At 32.7% G+C, this 21,150-nt stretch overlaps 14 non-coding genes across 14 annotated transcripts; all 14 read right to left on the minus strand.

The window, feature by feature from the left end:
* Window positions 1-7,609: 7,609 nt before the first annotated feature.
* Window positions 7,610-7,699, minus strand: Trnal-uaa (transfer RNA leucine (anticodon UAA)). Its single transcript has one exon. It is a non-coding gene; the product is annotated as a tRNA-Leu (tRNA).
* Window positions 7,700-9,805: 2,106 nt separating this feature from the next.
* Window positions 9,806-9,889, minus strand: Trnal-uaa (transfer RNA leucine (anticodon UAA)). The gene has a single exon. It is a non-coding gene; the product is annotated as a tRNA-Leu (tRNA).
* An 833-nt stretch (window positions 9,890-10,722) lies between these two features.
* Trnal-uaa (transfer RNA leucine (anticodon UAA)) lies at window positions 10,723-10,806 on the minus strand. Its single transcript has one exon. It is a non-coding gene; the product is annotated as a tRNA-Leu (tRNA).
* Window positions 10,807-11,642: 836 nt separating this feature from the next.
* Window positions 11,643-11,726, minus strand: Trnal-uaa (transfer RNA leucine (anticodon UAA)). Its single transcript has one exon. It is a non-coding gene; the product is annotated as a tRNA-Leu (tRNA).
* Window positions 11,727-12,562: 836 nt separating this feature from the next.
* Window positions 12,563-12,646, minus strand: Trnal-uaa (transfer RNA leucine (anticodon UAA)). Its single transcript has one exon. It is a non-coding gene; the product is annotated as a tRNA-Leu (tRNA).
* Window positions 12,647-13,484: 838 nt separating this feature from the next.
* Window positions 13,485-13,568, minus strand: Trnal-uaa (transfer RNA leucine (anticodon UAA)). Its single transcript has one exon. It is a non-coding gene; the product is annotated as a tRNA-Leu (tRNA).
* Window positions 13,569-14,405: 837 nt separating this feature from the next.
* Trnal-uaa (transfer RNA leucine (anticodon UAA)) lies at window positions 14,406-14,489 on the minus strand. The gene has a single exon. It is a non-coding gene; the product is annotated as a tRNA-Leu (tRNA).
* An 837-nt stretch (window positions 14,490-15,326) lies between these two features.
* On the minus strand, window positions 15,327-15,410 carry Trnal-uaa (transfer RNA leucine (anticodon UAA)). The gene has a single exon. It is a non-coding gene; the product is annotated as a tRNA-Leu (tRNA).
* An 840-nt stretch (window positions 15,411-16,250) lies between these two features.
* On the minus strand, window positions 16,251-16,334 carry Trnal-uaa (transfer RNA leucine (anticodon UAA)). Its single transcript has one exon. It is a non-coding gene; the product is annotated as a tRNA-Leu (tRNA).
* An 835-nt stretch (window positions 16,335-17,169) lies between these two features.
* On the minus strand, window positions 17,170-17,253 carry Trnal-uaa (transfer RNA leucine (anticodon UAA)). Its single transcript has one exon. It is a non-coding gene; the product is annotated as a tRNA-Leu (tRNA).
* Window positions 17,254-18,093: 840 nt separating this feature from the next.
* On the minus strand, window positions 18,094-18,177 carry Trnal-uaa (transfer RNA leucine (anticodon UAA)). Its single transcript has one exon. It is a non-coding gene; the product is annotated as a tRNA-Leu (tRNA).
* Window positions 18,178-19,017: 840 nt separating this feature from the next.
* On the minus strand, window positions 19,018-19,101 carry Trnal-uaa (transfer RNA leucine (anticodon UAA)). Its single transcript has one exon. It is a non-coding gene; the product is annotated as a tRNA-Leu (tRNA).
* An 843-nt stretch (window positions 19,102-19,944) lies between these two features.
* On the minus strand, window positions 19,945-20,028 carry Trnal-uaa (transfer RNA leucine (anticodon UAA)). Its single transcript has one exon. It is a non-coding gene; the product is annotated as a tRNA-Leu (tRNA).
* An 837-nt stretch (window positions 20,029-20,865) lies between these two features.
* Window positions 20,866-20,949, minus strand: Trnal-uaa (transfer RNA leucine (anticodon UAA)). Its single transcript has one exon. It is a non-coding gene; the product is annotated as a tRNA-Leu (tRNA).
* Window positions 20,950-21,150: the final 201 nt, after the last annotated feature.

The following is a 21,150-nucleotide window of genomic DNA, read 5'->3' on the forward strand; positions in this document are numbered from 1 at the left end:
TTTTTGAAGGCGGTTTTTTTTTAATTTAAAAATAATTTATTTTATAATTGCGTGTTTAGTTTAGTTGATTTTTGTACTGGAATTGTAAGATAAATTTGATTTATAGGTTTGGGTAGGAAATCGTATGTAAGTGACCAATTATTTCTTACTTTTTGTTCCTTTTTGTTTTTTGAAGTCGGTTCTTTTTTTATTCAAAAATAATTTATTTATAAATATAAAAGGCAAGAGAGAGAAAGAGAACTATTACCCTATAGCATGACCCTTTTTGGGTGTCTCTGCTTGTTTATCAGAAAACGTCTTGTACCTCTCACCAATAAAAAAAATATATATATTTTTAAAAATCACCTGAGGAACTACAACATGCTCCCCGCCCAGCAATTTCTGTACATTCTGCGGGCACACCGAAATTCTGTGATGGATCGCCGCCTACGTTTCCCTCACCCCTCTAATTTATCCAAATCGAAAAAAACCCGTCGCTGGCTGGGAATTGGCGAACAAACACGTGGCAGAAACAACCGGGGGAATATATCTCGGGTAGAATATCTTGCATGATAGATGAGATATCAAATAAAATATCGTGGCTGTTTTTGTTCCTGGCGCGAACAACTTTTAGGATTTCGCCCCAAATCTCGGTCCAGAACGCTCGTATTTCATGAGAGGCGCTTACTGTCATATAAGTGTTTGTCCTGTTAGGCGTCATAGGAAATAGTTCCGTTCTTTTTGTTTTGCAGGGGAAATGCTCTAAGTGCACGCGGGTGCTTTTTGTTTCGATTTAAAATGCAAGATATCACGCTTCAATGGATTGGGTCTTTTAAAAAATATATATGTGCGTCCACTCTACCGTGTAAAATAGCATATCAGATAGATATGGTGTCGCTTCCGTTCGTTTTTGCGATGCAGTTTCACCAAGCTGTGTGGCGGAAAGATGTTCGGCATATTTTCTCAGTGGCTTCCTTTGCATACTGATTTTATGTTGCAAACGCCACTAGCGCAGCCAGAAATACCTTCTGAGGGAAGGGGGGTGATCAAAAATACCTTCTAAGAGTGTTTTTTTTAATGGAAAATACCTGCTGAAGGGTTTTTTTTTTAATTAAAAATTCTTTTGAAGGGGTTTTTTGATTACAAATACCTTTTGAAGAGATTTTTTGATTAAAAATATCTTCTGAAGTAGATTTTTTATCAAAAATACCTTATGAAGGGGAAAATTTGGATTGGATCAAAAATACCTTCTAAAAGGGATTTTTTGATCAAAACAGCCCTTTCAGATAGATAAACTATACTGTATTGGATTTTGCATTTATGTGAAGAACCAATAGTTCTGGGGGGGGGGGGTTCACCCCTCCTCAATTCGCTGCAGCACTGGCAAGCACACATCATATTGTAGTAATTAGCTCTGAAGCGCTGCACAGCGGCAAAGTTATCACCTTGCTCCCAGGGTGGTGGGAAAAGGGACACTTGTTGGCCCGGGCCCGAGCCTAAAGGGGGTCCGAGATTTTTAAAATGAGAGGGTGAAATATATGTTGGAATGAAGGGATACACACAAGAACGTCCATATGTAAAATTTTAAGGGGGAGGGGGCTCAAAAATTTTCCTCATGGTTTAGCGGAATATTTTCCCCATGGAAACCGATTTCAGTACAGATTAAAGTCATTAAAATTTGACATTTTTAATAACTTATTCATTAATGGCTGGAAAAGAAATTTTTATACTTTTTGCGAAGAAAAAAGCACTAAAAATAAGGAAGTTCTCATTTCTAAGGGGGGCTTGACCCTCCCTTGCTCCCTATATGGGCGCCCTTGGATACACATTATGGAGGGGGACCCGCAAAAGTAATTTGTGACGGGCGCCATAGTTTCTGTGCACGCCCCTGCTTCCCTCGATAAAGAGATACCTGGTCTTGAGAGAGCTTATTTCGTTTTGGGAAGAAGAAGCTGAAAGGGGAGGAATTGTTCTATTTCCACAGAGTTCGGTTTCTGTCTTTGTGAGTAAAAGACGTGGATTGGACTTCATAGAAGATAATTACGCTCACGCAGTCGTTGCTTAGTAATAATATCGTCAAATTTCCAGGTTAATATCCAAGGAGATTAATCTTATATTCGTAGTCTTAGAACGACAGCGACTAAATCTTTGTCTTTAGGCTTTGTATTCACATCACTGAGCCTACAAAGCTTAAAGAACGCACACTGGCATTGCCTATTTCTTTCTGTTCTTGGAGCTTATTGCTCATATTTTATTTGATGAGGACTACAATCTCAGCAGATGTTTCTCCTCCCTTAATCCTTACATATGTTACATTTTTATTCCATATAGTACAGAACATGGAACAATTTACAGCAAAAAGAAGGGAAGTACATCCTGAGCGAGAATGGGAATCAACCGCCTCAAGTGCGTCAAACAATCGCTTTGGCCAGTGACCACTCGGCCACTGAGGCAGGGCCTCGCGTATGAAAGAGAGAAGTTTACCAGACTATTCCGTATCAAAAAAAAAAAAAAAAAAAAAATCCATCATCCAGGCCCTGGCATTCATTTGAACTTTGTACCAGTACGATCCAGTACGTTTTTGATTTCGATATATATTGAACCGTGGTCCACTGGGATTGCGGTTTATTGTATCGCAGTATTCTCCTGTTTTGGCGCCGGTCCAGACCTGATACTATATGACTATCTGCCTAATATGGAATCGTCTGGTTCAGGAAGGTCCTCAGAAACGCCTTGCTGTACCTTAGAGGTCCGCTGTAAATAATAACGAAGATGACTGTAATCTTGTCCGTGGGACCTTAATGGATCGTGCAGCCACATCACTAGCCCAAAGTTAAGAAATGGGGTTATTTGTAAGACAAGAGTCTCTCGGCACGAACTCATTTTTTTTAAACAGCAGCATGATATGTCAGCTTGACGGTTACACACCACCGGCAACCTTTGAAGTTGCATCACAGACAGAAACGCCTTCAATGATGTGTTCCACGACAAACCTGGAAGCAGGAATGGCGTGACGTCGTGTTTTCAGACGAATCCCGGTTCTGTTTACAACATCATGATAGTTGCTTCCGTGTTTGGCCGCGTCGTTAAGATCCGGGTTGATAGTCAAAAGTAACCGAAGCTCTAGCCGTTAAAGACGTATCATGCTACTGTAAATGTTGTATAAATGTTCGTGCAGAGTCTTGTTGCATTGCAAACTACATCATTTCTTAACTTAGGGATCGCGTACGATCCATTAAGACCTCACGGGCAAAATCTCCGAATCTCCGTTATTAGTAACAGTGGACCCTGGCTCTGAGGTAGCACGGCACGGCGTTTCTTATGACCCTCCCGAATCTGCCGATTCCATATTTGGCAAACCAGTCATAAAACTACAACTAAATATCAAATTTCCAGATAACGAATTCCCATCATTTAAGATTGATAAGAGTGTGGGCGTTGACTGGGTGGCGTTGTGGTAAGACGTTGGCCCTCTGCGCCGTGGTCGCGAGATCTGACCTGCGGTGGCCAGTCGATAGATTTTCAAGGTGCAGAAAATCGTCCGCGCCCATGCCGCATGGTTAGGCGACATGTAAAAGATCCCTTGGGTATTTGTTTGGCTTTGAATTCCCTCGGCAAAATTGAATCCCTATAGCGCAGGTTCGCATCAAAGAGAGCCCTGGTGTCTCCATCTGGAGGAAACTGCTCGTCAAAATTATCCGTGCCATTGACATCCACACCTTAATGGTGGCACATGAAAGACTAGAATCCGTATCGGGGGATCGCACTAGATTTGTTAAGGGCTAATCGCCTAACGCAGCCCCATTAGAAATAATAATAAAATTTTTTTAAAAAGATTGATAAGAAGTAAAAACTCTATAACTTTATGAGCTGCGAATACAATCTTCATGCCAAGTGTACGATTGCAAATTAGCCATTATAACCATACCTTTATTGCGCCATTTTAATTACCATTTCTTTTTTTATGTATATGCCTCGCATTGTCAAATAGGAAATCACCAGTCATAGTATGACGGGTGCAAATTACTACATTTCCATTTCATTCCATTTGTATCGAAAGAACATAATTTGAACTCAAGGCGTCAAAATTCAAATGAATGCCAGGACCTGGATGATGGATTTTTTTTTTTTTTTTTTTTTGATACTGAATAGTCCAATGTTATACTACGAAAGCCTCATTATTTATAGCAAGTATTGCCGAAAACTGTTTTGAAGTATAGTAAACGTTCATAGTAGTTGCATTATGTATGCATAGCGTTATGAAAATATCGTAAAATAAACCTGCTTTGAATTTTTATCGAGTTTCAATTAGGACTTCTCGTTTAAATGATAAAGGGTTACTAAATGATCAAAAAGGAATCTTTAGATTGTTCAAAATCATTCAAGCTTTAATTGTATATACTAATGCACCTTCGGAAAATTGATGGAGGAGATTTTAGGATACTTGTGTTTACTTTTTTAAATAATTAAAGCAATCATTGCAGAAGCAGGAATAAATATTACCGAAACTTTTCTCACTGTCAATAAATATTTTTGAAACAATTTTCCCTCTTCCCTCGATTTATGAAAGGCAAAAAGAAACGCTGAAATCGGAGCGTAATTTTGGCATCTTGCGCCCTATTTGCAGCTGAAATGATGACAGTGACAAATCCAAACTCCGCCGCAAACCAAGAATTAGACACCCGACGAACACAACACGGCAATCGGTGCTCCTAATGATAGATCCCTAAACTGTTTTAAAGTTACGAATGTGTTAGTGGCAACAATAAGAATCATTTTTCTCCGACTCCGATGTTTTTTAGACTTGAATTGTCTCGCGTGAGGTAGTCTTGAATAAATTATCAATGAAAAGGGTTTTGTTTGAATTTATGCGGCGATACTTTCTCTACTTTTTCATTTTATTTTATTTTTATTTTTTTGGTTACGTAAGTTTGTTTTAATGGTAACTAAATGATCAAAAAGGTTACGTCATAAATATATTTGACGTGTTTTGGTGATTCAAAATTTTTTGGTTCCTACCCCGTCGAACTTCCATCAGTTTTGGTTTCAAAAACTGCAATGGTAATTATTTCATTGTTCCGTATATAAATGCAAAACATTCTTTCATTAAATTACTCAATGCTAGAAAAATAATTTCTTAAAAAACAGATAATTAGTAAATAATTTTGAATATTTGAAATTATTTAGTATGAAATTACTAAATCAAAAAAAGGAGTCAAATAGGATAGAAACAAATCAAAATTTACTTGAGGAGAATGTCTTTACTAATAATAAAGCTGAAAGTCTGTATGGCTGGATCTCGGAATGTCTGTTACGTGCATAGCGCCTAGACCGTTCGGCCGATTTTCATGAAATTTGGCACAGAATTAGTTCGTAGCATAGGGGTGAGCACCTCGAAGCGATTTTTCGAAAATTTGATTTTATTCTTTTTCTATTCCAATTTTAAGCCCATTTTACTGAGCAAATTATCATAACATGGGTGATTAAATTACTATAACATGGACAAGCAAATGAACATAGCAAACTGGCGAGAAATTCATCATCCATTATTTGTAAACATACCGGTGAACCAAATGACCTTTTAATTTTCTACTACGAGTAAAGTCGTGCGGGTACCGCTAATTTAAAATAGATAAGAGTATTCGTAATAAAAAATGGTATTGATGATAAAAATTTAATGGTTATTATTTAAGACGTTTATTCTTCTTATTATAATTGTTATAAAGATATAAATATATTTTCCTTCTTTTTTTATTTTAACTCTTTTCTTTCGTTTCTTCTTTTTTCACTTATTTTTTCTCCCCCCCCCCTTTTTTCAAAAGTGGAGCCACTTTGCTGCTTTGGTGTGCAATGCCACAAAATTTGACAAAGGGTCTTTTGTAAGTAGGCCGTCGTTATCCCTCCCACGGATCGATAATAATTGTCTCCATCCTCGAGAGAAGGCTCCACGAGTCAACTTCACTTCCATAATTTAGATGTGAGACTGAATGGGAAGGAAATGTTTTGCAGTCTCCAATGCCCATGCTAACCTACAGAAGATTGTGTATGCCTTTTTTATGTTCGAACGGCTCTTGAATCTTAACGGGATATACTTTTCTCTCCAACTCATATTTTATCAGTCAACTGTCAATAACTTGACCAAGGAACCGACTGAGACCTTCGAGTTAGTGGTTGTTCACAGCCTTCTCAAGAGTTTGGGACTCAATGAAAACTTCGAAATAAAGGAATATGCGAGTTATAAGTCTTCGAGTTGTCGAGATTGACAGTATATGATTCCTGAGGATTTCTATGCCTTGCTTCGTGGCGAGTGAGCAGTAGACATATAAGGATTCCAAGTGAGAAGTGGATATTATAAGGATTCTAGTTTTGAGTTACATTCAACGTAATGGGATATACAGTCGGACTTCCATATATCGAAGTAGCAAATTGCCGGAAAAAAATTCGATATAAAGAAATTTCGATACATTGAAATGATCTTATTTTATCATAGAATTATCCTAAAACATTAAAATAAAAGCTAACTTTCGTGTATGAAATTCAATTTATAATTTATACGAGCATCGGATTAAATGAAAGTTAATGATTAAAAAATTAACAGAAATTACATTTTTACGCCAACATACATCTTCATATTCTTCGGCAATTCAACTTGATCGCAACATTAAGGGATTCTCGTTTTAACAATGTGATCGAGAGAAAAGTAAAAAATCAATCTACTTAACTTGAATGATTTTTACTGAAGCTAAGAAGATTAGGAATGATAATCAACAGACAAAAGGGATAACTTGAAACTGATTTTGGTGTTACTGGTTAAAACTAAGATTTGAAATAAACTTGAGGGAATTTAAGAACTTCAGAACAGAACAACGACACACCCTTCAACCCCAGATTCCTTATGAGTTCCGTAGCAAGCTTTAATGAACATAATTTTCTCCTCTAACCTTCATTTTTCATGAGACAAACAGTCTGAAATGGAAAAAAAACCTACGAATGTCTCGAAAAAAATTTCAATATATAGAGATTTTTTCGATGTATAGAAACAATTTTTCTGTTTAATGAACAAAGAAATTTGCTGGGATTTCGATGTATAGAAAATTCCGATATGTGGAAGTTCGATATATGGAGGTTCGACTGTACTGTACAAGAAGAAGAAAAAATTATATTTCCTTTCGTTGTAGAACAGATTCGGTAAAAATTAAACTATTTCTACTCTAATTTTAATGTCTGATTTTTTAATAACAAATTTTAAAAAAATGATTGGCTTAATTTAGTTCTACTAAAAAAAAGGGCAAAAATTGGGACTACTAACGTGTTAGTAAATAGTTCTGAAATTACTATCTTAAATTGATGTAAAAATTTCTAAAATATATTCACCAGAATTTATAATTTTATTGTGTTTGAAATATAAGTTTTATCTAAAGATTTTTTTTTTCCAAAATCCAATTTCAAAGGGGAAACTTTTTTTTTCTTCAGGTCAGTTAATTATTTAAAAAAAAAATCCACCTTGTTATTACTCTCAGCACGATTGTAAACGAAATAGAGGCTACGAAAAAAAAAAGACTCGCCACTATCAATTTAAAACCAATAAATACGTTACACATTCATAACAAGATTAAAACCCGAATTGGAGCATCCAAAATAGAAGTGGGGTTCGAACCCACGCTCTCTTTCGAGAACCAGAGCTTAAATCTGGCGCCTTAGACCGCTCGGCCATTCTGACCTATCTGCCCTCACAAAACGCGCAGTGAAACTTGCCACCCACTCGTATCTCGAAATTATTGTATTGTGTTGTTCCCATTCTTCTTTTGTTTTAATGGTTTGAAAAAATAAATAAATAAATAGAAGAATGGATCGATAATATCCGCGACTGTTTTGGCTTGAAGAAGATAAAATTTTCGAACTGGATTTAAGCTAACTACTTTTCATCTTTGTGTTGTCATGTTTAATCAACATATTGTGGATATTCGAGTACGCTATAATTCAGCGTTGTGCACTTATTTTGACTCGAACTCCTCAAAATTTCAAAAAAATTCGCTGACGTGACTTTTTTAAAAATATTTTTTAAAGAAAAAAAGTAACTAAAAAACTTCGATTAGAAACCTTTAACTAATTGTAAAAAACTTGTTGCCGATTACTTATAATGATACTTAAATGTAACAATAAGTAATTACCGTAATTTTTTCTTTGTTATTCTCAAATAATACTTATCTTTGAAATTTTTATAACTTCATAAAAAACTGAGTCTTTGAACTTCGTTAGATAGAAAAAGAAAGTGGATCGATAATTTTATTTTTTTAACCGACTTCAAAAAGGAGGCGGTTATCAGTTCATACCGTATGTATGTTTTTTTTTTTTGTTTGTCCACTCATAGCGTCTCACCTAGTGAACCGATTTTGATGATTCTTTTTTTAATGGATAGGGGATGGCTCAACTTAGGTCCCATTACTTTGTTTGACCATATTTGTTCTTTAGAAAAAAAGTTATGGGCAAAAAAACAGTAATTTTTATGCAATTTCCCTATTAAATGATATTGTAGCGAAGTTCGCACTTCTCATCCGCGGATAACGGTGGCTCAGTGGTAGAATTATCGCCTCCCACGCGAGCGACCCGGGTTCAAATCCCGACTAGGACAAAGTGAATTTTACTAAAATTTCGTTTCTACTGTTTCCCGTATTTTCTCGAATGTTCTATTAATTTCTGTATCTTTCCAAGTCTGGAAAGTTCCAGCACTTTCTCAAGTTGTATATAAGGAAATGTAACGTTCATTCGTGGTTCTGAATAAAGATCTCGAGTTGAGACTAACGAGTATTCACTTCATTTGGTTTTCACATTGTCTTCGCTATCTTCATCTACGTGACAATATGAAACTCATTGTTATAAAAGTTTGGTGCCATATAACAGTAACATTAATTGTAATGATAATTTTGAATAAAGGCTTTTCTAAAGCAATACAGTGATATATAGCCGAACTTCTTACTAGGTAACTTCTTACTTTTACTGAAATATCTGCATTTACACTAAAAAGAATGAAATAAAAAAATTTTGAAAAAAAAAAAATAGAAGCGACTTCAAAATTGCTCTAAAAAGTGAAAAATAATTTTATTCTTTAAACACCATCGATAATACTTTTAAACGTAATTTTTGAAGTTGGCGCAAAAACAAAAAGTAAAATCCATTGTAACCATGCTTCGTTCATATTTTTATCAAAAAATCATCCAAAGTTAGGAACGAAACATTTATATCGTTACTCAAATATGCTGTCATCAATGCGTAATGCATGTGATAGTGAAGAAACTGGACCTAGTTAAATTTATACTTGTAGTTGAGTTATGGTTGTGAATGATTTTATCGATCGTTTTTGCGCCAACTTCAAAAATTATGTTTAAAAGTATTATCGATGGTGTTTAAAGAATAAAATTATTTTTCACCTTTTAGAGCAATTTTGAAGTCGGTTCTATTTGTTTTTCAAAATTTTTTCTTTTTAGTTTTCACCAAGTTTTAATTTAGTTTTTTTAAACCCTTTTAAGTTTTTTTTCCAGATATATTCACCAGTATTTATAATTTTATTGTGTTTAAAATATAAGTTTTATCTAAAGATTTTTTTTTTTTTTTTTTTCAAAATCCAATTTCAAAGGGGAAACTTTTTTTTGGTCAGTTAATTATTTGAAAAAGAATCCACCTTGTTATTACTCTCAGCACGATTATAAACGAAATAGAGGCTACGAAAAAAAAAAAAAGAAGACTCCCCACTATCAATTTAAAACCAATAAATGCGTTACACATTCATAACAAGATTAAAACCCGAATTGGAGCATCCAAAAAGGGATGTCAGAAGTGGGGTTCGAACCCACGCTCTCTTTCGAGAACCAGAGCTTAAATCTGGCGCCTTAGACCGCTCGGCCATTCTGACCTATCTGCCCTCACAAAACGCGCAGTGAAACTTGCCACCCACTCGTATCTAGAAATTATTGCATTGTGTTGTTCCTATTCTTCTTTTGTTTTACTAGTTTGAAAAATCTAACTGTACTTTTCATCTTTGTGTTGTCATGTTTAATCAGCATATTGTGGATATTCGAGTACGCTATAATTCAGCGTTGTGCACCTATTTTGACTTGAACTCGTCAAAATTTCAAAAACATTCGCTGACGTGACTTTTTTAAAAGTTTTTTTTTTACAGAAAAAAGTAACTAAAAAAACTTCGATTAGACACCTTTAACTAATTGTAAAAAACTTGTTGCCGATTACTTATAATGATACATAAATGTAACAATAAGTAGTTACCGTAATCTTTTCTTTGTTATTCTCAAATAATACTTATCTTTGAAATTTTTATAACTTCATAAAAAACTGAGTCTTTGAACTTCGTTAAATAGAAAAAGAAAGTGGATCGATAGTTTTTTTTTCTTTTTAGTTTTCACCAAGTTTTAATTTAGTTTTTTTAACCCTTTTAAGTTTTTTTTCCAGATATATTCACCAGAATTTATAATTTTATTGTGTTTAAAATATAAGTTTTATATAAAGATTTTTTTTTTTTTTTTCAAAATCCAATTTCAAAGGGGAAACTTTTTTTTGGTCAGTTAATTATTTGAAAAAGAATCCACCTTGTTATTACTCTCAGCACGATTATAAACGAAATAGAGGCTACGAAAAAAAAGAAGACTCCCCACTATCAATTTAAAACCAATAAATGCGTTACACATTCATAACAAGATTAAAACCCGAATTGGAGCATCCAAAAAGGGATGTCAGAAGTGGGGTTCGAACCCACGCTCTCTTTCGAGAACCAGAGCTTAAATCTGGCGCCTTAGACCGCTCGGCCATTCTGACCTATCTGCCCTCACAAAACGCGCAGTGAAACTTGCCACCCACTCGTATCTAGAAATTATTGCATTGTGTTGTTCCTATTCTTCTTTTGTTTTACTAGTTTGAAAAATCTAACTGTACTTTTCATCTTTGTGTTGTCATGTTTAATCAGCATATTGTGGATATTCGAGTACGCTATAATTCAGCGTTGTGCACCTATTTTGACTTGAACTCGTCAAAATTTCAAAAACATTCGCTGACGTGACTTTTTTAAAAGTTTTTTTTTTTTTTACAGAAAAAAGTAACTAAAAAAACTTCGATTAGACACCTTTAACTAATTGTAAAAAACTTGTTGCCGATTACTTATAATGATACATAAATGTAACAATAAGTAGTTACCGTAATCTTTTCTTTGTTATTCTCAAATAATACTTATCTTTGAAATTTTTATAACTTCATAAAAAACTGAGTCTTTGAACTTCGTTAAATAGAAAAAGAAAGTGGATCGATAGTTTTTTTTTCTTTTTAGTTTTCACCAAGTTTTAATTTAGTTTTTTTAACCCTTTTAAGTTTTTTTTCCAGATATATTCACCAGAATTTATAATTTTATTGTGTTTAAAATATAAGTTTTATATAAAGATTTTTTTTTTTTTTTCAAAATCCAATTTCAAAGGGGAAACTTTTTTTTGGTCAGTTAATTATTTGAAAAAGAATCCACCTTGTTATTACTCTCAGCACGATTATAAACGAAATAGAAGCTACGAAAAAAAAGAAGACTCCCCACTATCAATTTAAAACCAATAAATGCGTTACACATTCATAACAAGATTAAAACCCGAATTGGAGCATCCAAAAAGGGATGTCAGAAGTGGGGTTCGAACCCACGCTCTCTTTCGAGAACCAGAGCTTAAATCTGGCGCCTTAGACCGCTCGGCCATTCTGACCTATCTGCCCTCACAAAACGCGCAGTGAAACTTGCCACCCACTCGTATCTAGAAATTATTGCATTGTGTTGTTCCTATTCTTCTTTTGTTTTACTAGTTTGAAAAATCTAACTGTACTTTTCATCTTTGTGTTGTCATGTTTAATCAGCATATTGTGGATATTCGAGTACGCTATAATTCAGCGTTGTGCACCTATTTTGACTTGAACTCGTCAAAATTTCAAAAACATTCGCTGACGTGACTTTTTTAAAAGTTTTTTTTTTACAGAAAAAAGTAACTAAAAAAACTTCGATTAGACACCTTTAACTAATTGTAAAAAACTTGTTGCCGATTACTTATAATGATACATAAATGTAACAATAAGTAGTTACCGTAATCTTTTCTTTGTTATTCTCAAATAATACTTATCTTTGAAATTTTTATAACTTCATAAAAAACTGAGTCTTTGAACTTCGTTAAATAGAAAAAGAAAGTGGATCGATAGTTTTTTTTTCTTTTTAGTTTTCACCAAGTTTTAATTTAGTTTTTTTAACCCTTTTAAGTTTTTTTTCCAGATATATTCACCAGAATTTATAATTTTATTGTGTTTAAAATATAAGTTTTATATAAAGATTTTTTTTTTTTTTTTTTTCAAAATCCAATTTCAAAGGGGAAACTTTTTTTTGGTCAGTTAATTATTTGAAAAAGAATCCACCTTGTTATTACTCTCAGCACGATTATAAACGAAATAGAAGCTACGAAAAAAAAGAAGACTCCCCACTATCAATTTAAAACCAATAAATGCGTTACACATTCATAACAAGATTAAAACCCGAATTGGAGCATCCAAAAAGGGATGTCAGAAGTGGGGTTCGAACCCACGCTCTCTTTCGAGAACCAGAGCTTAAATCTGGCGCCTTAGACCGCTCGGCCATTCTGACCTATCTGCCCTCACAAAACGCGCAGTGAAACTTGCCACCCACTCGTATCTAGAAATTATTGCATTGTGTTGTTCCTATTCTTCTTTTGTTTTACTAGTTTGAAAAATCTAACTGTACTTTTCATCTTTGTGTTGTCATGTTTAATCAGCATATTGTGGATATTCGAGTACGCTATAATTCAGCGTTGTGCACCTATTTTGACTTGAACTCGTCAAAATTTCAAAAACATTCGCTGACGTGACTTTTTTAAAAGTTTTTTTTTTTTTTTACAGAAAAAAGTAACTAAAAAAACTTCGATTAGACACCTTTAACTAATTGTAAAAAACTTGTTGCCGATTACTTATAATGATACATAAATGTAACAATAAGTAGTTACCGTAATCTTTTCTTTGTTATTCTCAAATAATACTTATCTTTGAAATTTTTATAACTTCATAAAAAACTGAGTCTTTGAACTTCGTTAAATAGAAAAAGAAAGTGGATCGATAGTTTTTTTTTCTTTTTAGTTTTCACCAAGTTTTAATTTAGTTTTTTTAACCCTTTTAAGTTTTTTTTCCAGATATATTCACCAGAATTTATAATTTTATTGTGTTTAAAATATAAGTTTTATATAAAGATTTTTTTTTTTTTTTTCAAAATCCAATTTCAAAGGGGAAACTTTTTTTTGGTCAGTTAATTATTTGAAAAAGAATCCACCTTGTTATTACTCTCAGCACGATTATAAACGAAATAGAAGCTACGAAAAAAAAGAAGACTCCCCACTATCAATTTAAAACCAATAAATGCGTTACACATTCATAACAAGATTAAAACCCGAATTGGAGCATCCAAAAAGGGATGTCAGAAGTGGGGTTCGAACCCACGCTCTCTTTCGAGAACCAGAGCTTAAATCTGGCGCCTTAGACCGCTCGGCCATTCTGACCTATCTGCCCTCACAAAACGCGCAGTGAAACTTGCCACCCACTCGTATCTAGAAATTATTGCATTGTGTTGTTCCTATTCTTCTTTTGTTTTACTAGTTTGAAAAATCTAACTGTACTTTTCATCTTTGTGTTGTCATGTTTAATCAGCATATTGTGGATATTCGAGTACGCTATAATTCAGCGTTGTGCACCTATTTTGACTTGAACTCGTCAAAATTTCAAAAACATTCGCTGACGTGACTTTTTTAAAAGTTTTTTTTTTTTTTACAGAAAAAAGTAACTAAAAAAACTTCGATTAGACACCTTTAACTAATTGTAAAAAACTTGTTGCCGATTACTTATAATGATACATAAATGTAACAATAAGTAGTTACCGTAATCTTTTCTTTGTTATTCTCAAATAATACTTATCTTTGAAATTTTTATAACTTCATAAAAAACTGAGTCTTTGAACTTCGTTAAATAGAAAAAGAAAGTGGATCGATAGTTTTTTTTTCTTTTTAGTTTTCACCAAGTTTTAATTTAGTTTTTTTAACCCTTTTAAGTTTTTTTTCCAGATATATTCACCAGAATTTATAATTTTATTGTGTTTAAAATATAAGTTTTATATAAAGATTTTTTTTTTTTTTTTCAAAATCCAATTTCAAAGGGGAAACTTTTTTTTGGTCAGTTAATTATTTGAAAAAGAATCCACCTTGTTATTACTCTCAGCACGATTATAAACGAAATAGAAGCTACGAAAAAAAAGAAGACTCCCCACTATCAATTTAAAACCAATAAATGCGTTACACATTCATAACAAGATTAAAACCCGAATTGGAGCATCCAAAAAGGGATGTCAGAAGTGGGGTTCGAACCCACGCTCTCTTTCGAGAACCAGAGCTTAAATCTGGCGCCTTAGACCGCTCGGCCATTCTGACCTATCTGCCCTCACAAAACGCGCAGTGAAACTTGCCACCCACTCGTATCTAGAAATTATTGCATTGTGTTGTTCCTATTCTTCTTTTGTTTTACTAGTTTGAAAAATCTAACTGTACTTTTCATCTTTGTGTTGTCATGTTTAATCAGCATATTGTGGATATTCGAGTACGCTATAATTCAGCGTTGTGCACCTATTTTGACTTGAACTCGTCAAAATTTCAAAAACATTCGCTGACGTGACTTTTTTAAAAGTTTTTTTTTTTTACAGAAAAAAGTAACTAAAAAAACTTCGATTAGACACCTTTAACTAATTGTAAAAAACTTGTTGCCGATTACTTATAATGATACATAAATGTAACAATAAGTAGTTACCGTAATCTTTTCTTTGTTATTCTCAAATAATACTTATCTTTGAAATTTTTATAACTTCATAAAAAACTGAGTCTTTGAACTTCGTTAAATAGAAAAAGAAAGTGGATCGATAGTTTTTTTTTCTTTTTAGTTTTCACCAAGTTTTAATTTAGTTTTTTTAACCCTTTTAAGTTTTTTTTCCAGATATATTCACCAGAATTTATAATTTTATTGTGTTTAAAATATAAGTTTTATATAAAGATTTTTTTTTTTTTTTTTCAAAATCCAATTTCAAAGGGGAAACTTTTTTTTGGTCAGTTAATTATTTGAAAAAGAATCCACCTTGTTATTACTCTCAGCACGATTATAAACGAAATAGAGGCTACGAAAAAAAAAGAAGACTCCCCACTATCAATTTAAAACCAATAAATGCGTTACACATTCATAACAAGATTAAAACCCGAATTGGAGCATCCAAAAAGGGATGTCAGAAGTGGGGTTCGAACCCACGCTCTCTTTCGAGAACCAGAGCTTAAATCTGGCGCCTTAGACCGCTCGGCCATTCTGACCTATCTGCCCTCACAAAACGCGCAGTGAAACTTGCCACCCACTCGTATCTAGAAATTATTGCATTGTGTTGTTCCTATTCTTCTTTTGTTTTACTAGTTTGAAAAATCTAACTGTACTTTTCATCTTTGTGTTGTCATGTTTAATCAGCATATTGTGGATATTCGAGTACGCTATAATTCAGCGTTGTGCACCTATTTTGACTTGAACTCGTCAAAATTTCAAAAACATTCGCTGACGTGACTTTTTTAAAAGTTTTTTTTTTTTTTTTACAGAAAAAAGTAACTAAAAAAACTTCGATTAGACACCTTTAACTAATTGTAAAAAACTTGTTGCCGATTACTTATAATGATACATAAATGTAACAATAAGTAGTTACCGTAATCTTTTCTTTGTTATTCTCAAATAATACTTATCTTTGAAATTTTTATAACTTCATAAAAAACTGAGTCTTTGAACTTCGTTAAATAGAAAAAGAAAGTGGATCGATAGTTTTTTTTTCTTTTTAGTTTTCACCAAGTTTTAATTTAGTTTTTTTAACCCTTTTAAGTTTTTTTTCCAGATATATTCACCAGAATTTATAATTTTATTGTGTTTAAAATATAAGTTTTATATAAAGATTTTTTTTTTTTTTTTCAAAATCCAATTTCAAAGGGGAAACTTTTTTTTGGTCAGTTAATTATTTGAAAAAGAATCCACCTTGTTATTACTCTCAGCACGATTATAAACGAAATAGAGGCTACGAAAAAAAAAGAAGACTCCCCACTATCAATTTAAAACCAATAAATGCGTTACACATTCATAACAAGATTAAAACCCGAATTGGAGCATCCAAAAAGGGATGTCAGAAGTGGGGTTCGAACCCACGCTCTCTTTCGAGAACCAGAGCTTAAATCTGGCGCCTTAGACCGCTCGGCCATTCTGACCTATCTGCCCTCACAAAACGCGCAGTGAAACTTGCCACCCACTCGTATCTAGAAATTATTGCATTGTGTTGTTCCTATTCTTCTTTTGTTTTACTAGTTTGAAAAATCTAACTGTACTTTTCATCTTTGTGTTGTCATGTTTAATCAGCATATTGTGGATATTCGAGTACGCTATAATTCAGCGTTGTGCACCTATTTTGACTTGAACTCGTCAAAATTTCAAAAACATTCGCTGACGTGACTTTTTTAAAAGTTTTTTTTTTACAGAAAAAAGTAACTAAAAAAACTTCGATTAGACACCTTTAACTAATTGTAAAAAACTTGTTGCCGATTACTTATAATGATACATAAATGTAACAATAAGTAGTTACCGTAATCTTTTCTTTGTTATTCTCAAATAATACTTATCTTTGAAATTTTTATAACTTCATAAAAAACTGAGTCTTTGAACTTCGTTAAATAGAAAAAGAAAGTGGATCGATAGTTTTTTTTTTCTTTTTAGTTTTCACCAAGTTTTAATTTAGTTTTTTTAACCCTTTTAAGTTTTTTTTCCAGATATATTCACCAGAATTTATAATTTTATTGTGTTTAAAATATAAGTTTTATATAAAGATTTTTTTTTTTTTTTTTCAAAATCCAATTTCAAAGGGGAAACTTTTTTTTGGTCAGTTAATTATTTGAAAAAGAATCCACCTTGTTATTACTCTCAGCACGATTATAAACGAAATAGAAGCTACGAAAAAAAAGAAGACTCCCCACTATCAATTTAAAACCAATAAATGCGTTACACATTCATAACAAGATTAAAACCCGAATTGGAGCATCCAAAAAGGGATGTCAGAAGTGGGGTTCGAACCCACGCTCTCTTTCGAGAACCAGAGCTTAAATCTGGCGCCTTAGACCGCTCGGCCATTCTGACCTATCTGCCCTCACAAAACGCGCAGTGAAACTTGCCACCCACTCGTATCTAGAAATTATTGCATTGTGTTGTTCCTATTCTTCTTTTGTTTTACTAGTTTGAAAAATCTAACTGTACTTTTCATCTTTGTGTTGTCATGTTTAATCAGCATATTGTGGATATTCGAGTACGCTATAATTCAGCGTTGTGCACCTATTTTGACTTGAACTCGTCAAAATTTCAAAAACATTCGCTGACGTGACTTTTTTAAAAGTTTTTTTTTTTTTTTTACAGAAAAAAGTAACTAAAAAAACTTCGATTAGACACCTTTAACTAATTGTAAAAAACTTGTTGCCGATTACTTATAATGATACATAAATGTAACAATAAGTAGTTACCGTAATCTTTTCTTTGTTATTCTCAAATAATACTTATCTTTGAAATTTTTATAACTTCATAAAAAACTGAGTCTTTGAACTTCGTTAAATAGAAAAAGAAAGTGGATCGATAGTTTTTTTTTCTTTTTAGTTTTCACCAAGTTTTAATTTAGTTTTTTTAACCCTTTTAAGTTTTTTTTTCCAGATATATTCACCAGAATTTATAATTTTATTGTGTTTAAAATATAAGTTTTATATAAAGATTTTTTTTTTTTTTTTCAAAATCCAATTTCAAAGGGGAAACTTTTTTTTGGTCAGTTAATTATTTGAAAAAGAATCCACCTTGTTATTACTCTCAGCACGATTATAAACGAAATAGAAGCTACGAAAAAAAAGAAGACTCCCCACTATCAATTTAAAACCAATAAATGCGTTACACATTCATAACAAGATTAAAACCCGAATTGGAGCATCCAAAAAGGGATGTCAGAAGTGGGGTTCGAACCCACGCTCTCTTTCGAGAACCAGAGCTTAAATCTGGCGCCTTAGACCGCTCGGCCATTCTGACCTATCTGCCCTCACAAAACGCGCAGTGAAACTTGCCACCCACTCGTATCTAGAAATTATTGCATTGTGTTGTTCCTATTCTTCTTTTGTTTTACTAGTTTGAAAAATCTAACTGTACTTTTCATCTTTGTGTTGTCATGTTTAATCAGCATATTGTGGATATTCGAGTACGCTATAATTCAGCGTTGTGCACCTATTTTGACTTGAACTCGTCAAAATTTCAAAAACATTCGCTGACGTGACTTTTTTAAAAGTTTTTTTTTTACAGAAAAAAGTAACTAAAAAAACTTCGATTAGACACCTTTAACTAATTGTAAAAAACTTGTTGCCGATTACTTATAATGATACATAAATGTAACAATAAGTAGTTACCGTAATCTTTTCTTTGTTATTCTCAAATAATACTTATCTTTGAAATTTTTATAACTTCATAAAAAACTGAGTCTTTGAACTTCGTTAAATAGAAAAAGAAAGTGGATCGATAGTTTTTTTTTCTTTTTAGTTTTCACCAAGTTTTAATTTAGTTTTTTTAACCCTTTTAAGTTTTTTTTCCAGATATATTCACCAGAATTTATAATTTTATTGTGTTTAAAATATAAGTTTTATATAAAGATTTTTTTTTTTTTTTTTTTTTTTCAAAATCCAATTTCAAAGGGGAAACTTTTTTTTGGTCAGTTAATTATTTGAAAAAGAATCCACCTTGTTATTACTCTCAGCACGATTATAAACGAAATAGAAGCTACGAAAAAAAAGAAGACTCCCCACTATCAATTTAAAACCAATAAATGCGTTACACATTCATAACAAGATTAAAACCCGAATTGGAGCATCCAAAAAGGGATGTCAGAAGTGGGGTTCGAACCCACGCTCTCTTTCGAGAACCAGAGCTTAAATCTGGCGCCTTAGACCGCTCGGCCATTCTGACCTATCTGCCCTCACAAAACGCGCAGTGAAACTTGCCACCCACTCGTATCTAGAAATTATTGCATTGTGTTGTTCCTATTCTTCTTTTGTTTTACTAGTTTGAAAAATCTAACTGTACTTTTCATCTTTGTGTTGTCATGTTTAATCAGCATATTGTGGATATTCGAGTACGCTATAATTCAGCGTTGTGCACCTATTTTGACTTGAACTCGTCAAAATTTCAAAAACATTCGCTGACGTGACTTTTTTAAAAGTTTTTTTTTTTTACAGAAAAAAGTAACTAAAAAAACTTCGATTAGACACCTTTAACTAATTGTAAAAAACTTGTTGCCGATTACTTATAATGATACATAAATGTAACAATAAGTAGTTACCGTAATCTTTTCTTTGTTATTCTCAAATAATACTTATCTTTGAAATTTTTATAACTTCATAAAAAACTGAGTCTTTGAACTTCGTTAAATAGAAAAAGAAAGTGGATCGATAGTTTTTTTTTTCTTTTTAGTTTTCACCAAGTTTTAATTTAGTTTTTTTAACCCTTTTAAGTTTTTTTTCCAGATATATTCACCAGAATTTATAATTTTATTGTGTTTAAAATATAAGTTTTATATAAAGATTTTTTTTTTTTTTTTTTTTTTTCAAAATCCAATTTCAAAGGGGAAACTTTTTTTTGGTCAGTTAATTATTTGAAAAAGAATCCACCTTGTTATTACTCTCAGCACGATTATAAACGAAATAGAAGCTACGAAAAAAAAGAAGACTCCCCACTATCAATTTAAAACCAATAAATGCGTTACACATTCATAACAAGATTAAAACCCGAATTGGAGCATCCAAAAAGGGATGTCAGAAGTGGGGTTCGAACCCACGCTCTCTTTCGAGAACCAGAGCTTAAATCTGGCGCCTTAGACCGCTCGGCCATTCTGACCTATCTGCCCTCACAAAACGCGCAGTGAAACTTGCCACCCACTCGTATCTAGAAATTATTGCATTGTGTTGTTCCTATTCTTCTTTTGTTTTACTAGTTTGAAAAATCTAACTGTACTTTTCATCTTTGTGTTGTCATGTTTAATCAGCATATTGTGGATATTCGAGTACGCTATAATTCAGCGTTGTGCACCTATTTTGACTTGAACTCGTCAAAATTTCAAAAACATTCGCTGACGTGACTTTTTTAAAAGTTTTTTTTTTACAGAAAAAAGTAACTAAAAAAACTTCGATTAGACACCTTTAACTAATTGTAAAAAACTTGTTGCCGATTACTTATAATGATACATAAATGTAACAATAAGTAGTTACCGTAATCTTTTCTTTGTTATTCTCAAATAATACTTATCTTTGAAATTTTTATAACTTCATAAAAAACTGAGTCTTTGAACTTCGTTAAATAGAAAAAGAAAGTGGATCGATAGTTTTTTTTTCTTTTTAGTTTTCACCAAGTTTTAATTTAGTTTTTTTAACCCTTTTAAGTTTTTTTTCCAGATATATTCACCAGAATTTATAATTTTATTGTGTTTAAAATATAAGTTTTATATAAAGATTTTTTTTTTTTTTTTTTTTCAAAATCCAATTTCAAAGGGGAAACTTTTTTTTGGTCAGTTAATTATTTGAAAAAGAATCCACCTTGTTATTACTCTCAGCACGATTATAAACGAAATAGAAGCTACGAAAAAAAAGAAGACTCCCCACTATCAATTTAAAACCAATAAATGCGTTACACATTCATAACAAGATTAAAACCCGAATTGGAGCATCCAAAAAGGGATGTCAGAAGTGGGGTTCGAACCCACGCTCTCTTTCGAGAACCAGAGCTTAAATCTGGCGCCTTAGACCGCTCGGCCATTCTGACCTATCTGCCCTCACAAAACGCGCAGTGAAACTTGCCACCCACTCGTATCTAGAAATTATTGCATTGTGTTGTTCCTATTCTTCTTTTGTTTTACTAGTTTGAAAAATCTAACTGTACTTTTCATCTTTGTGTTGTCATGTTTAATCAGCATATTGTGGATATTCGAGTACGCTATAATTCAGCGTTGTGCACCTATTTTGA

Source organism: Uloborus diversus, unplaced genomic scaffold (assembly GCF_026930045.1).
Source record: "Uloborus diversus isolate 005 unplaced genomic scaffold, Udiv.v.3.1 scaffold_11, whole genome shotgun sequence".
NCBI classification, from domain to species: Eukaryota; Metazoa; Arthropoda; class Arachnida; order Araneae; family Uloboridae; genus Uloborus; species Uloborus diversus.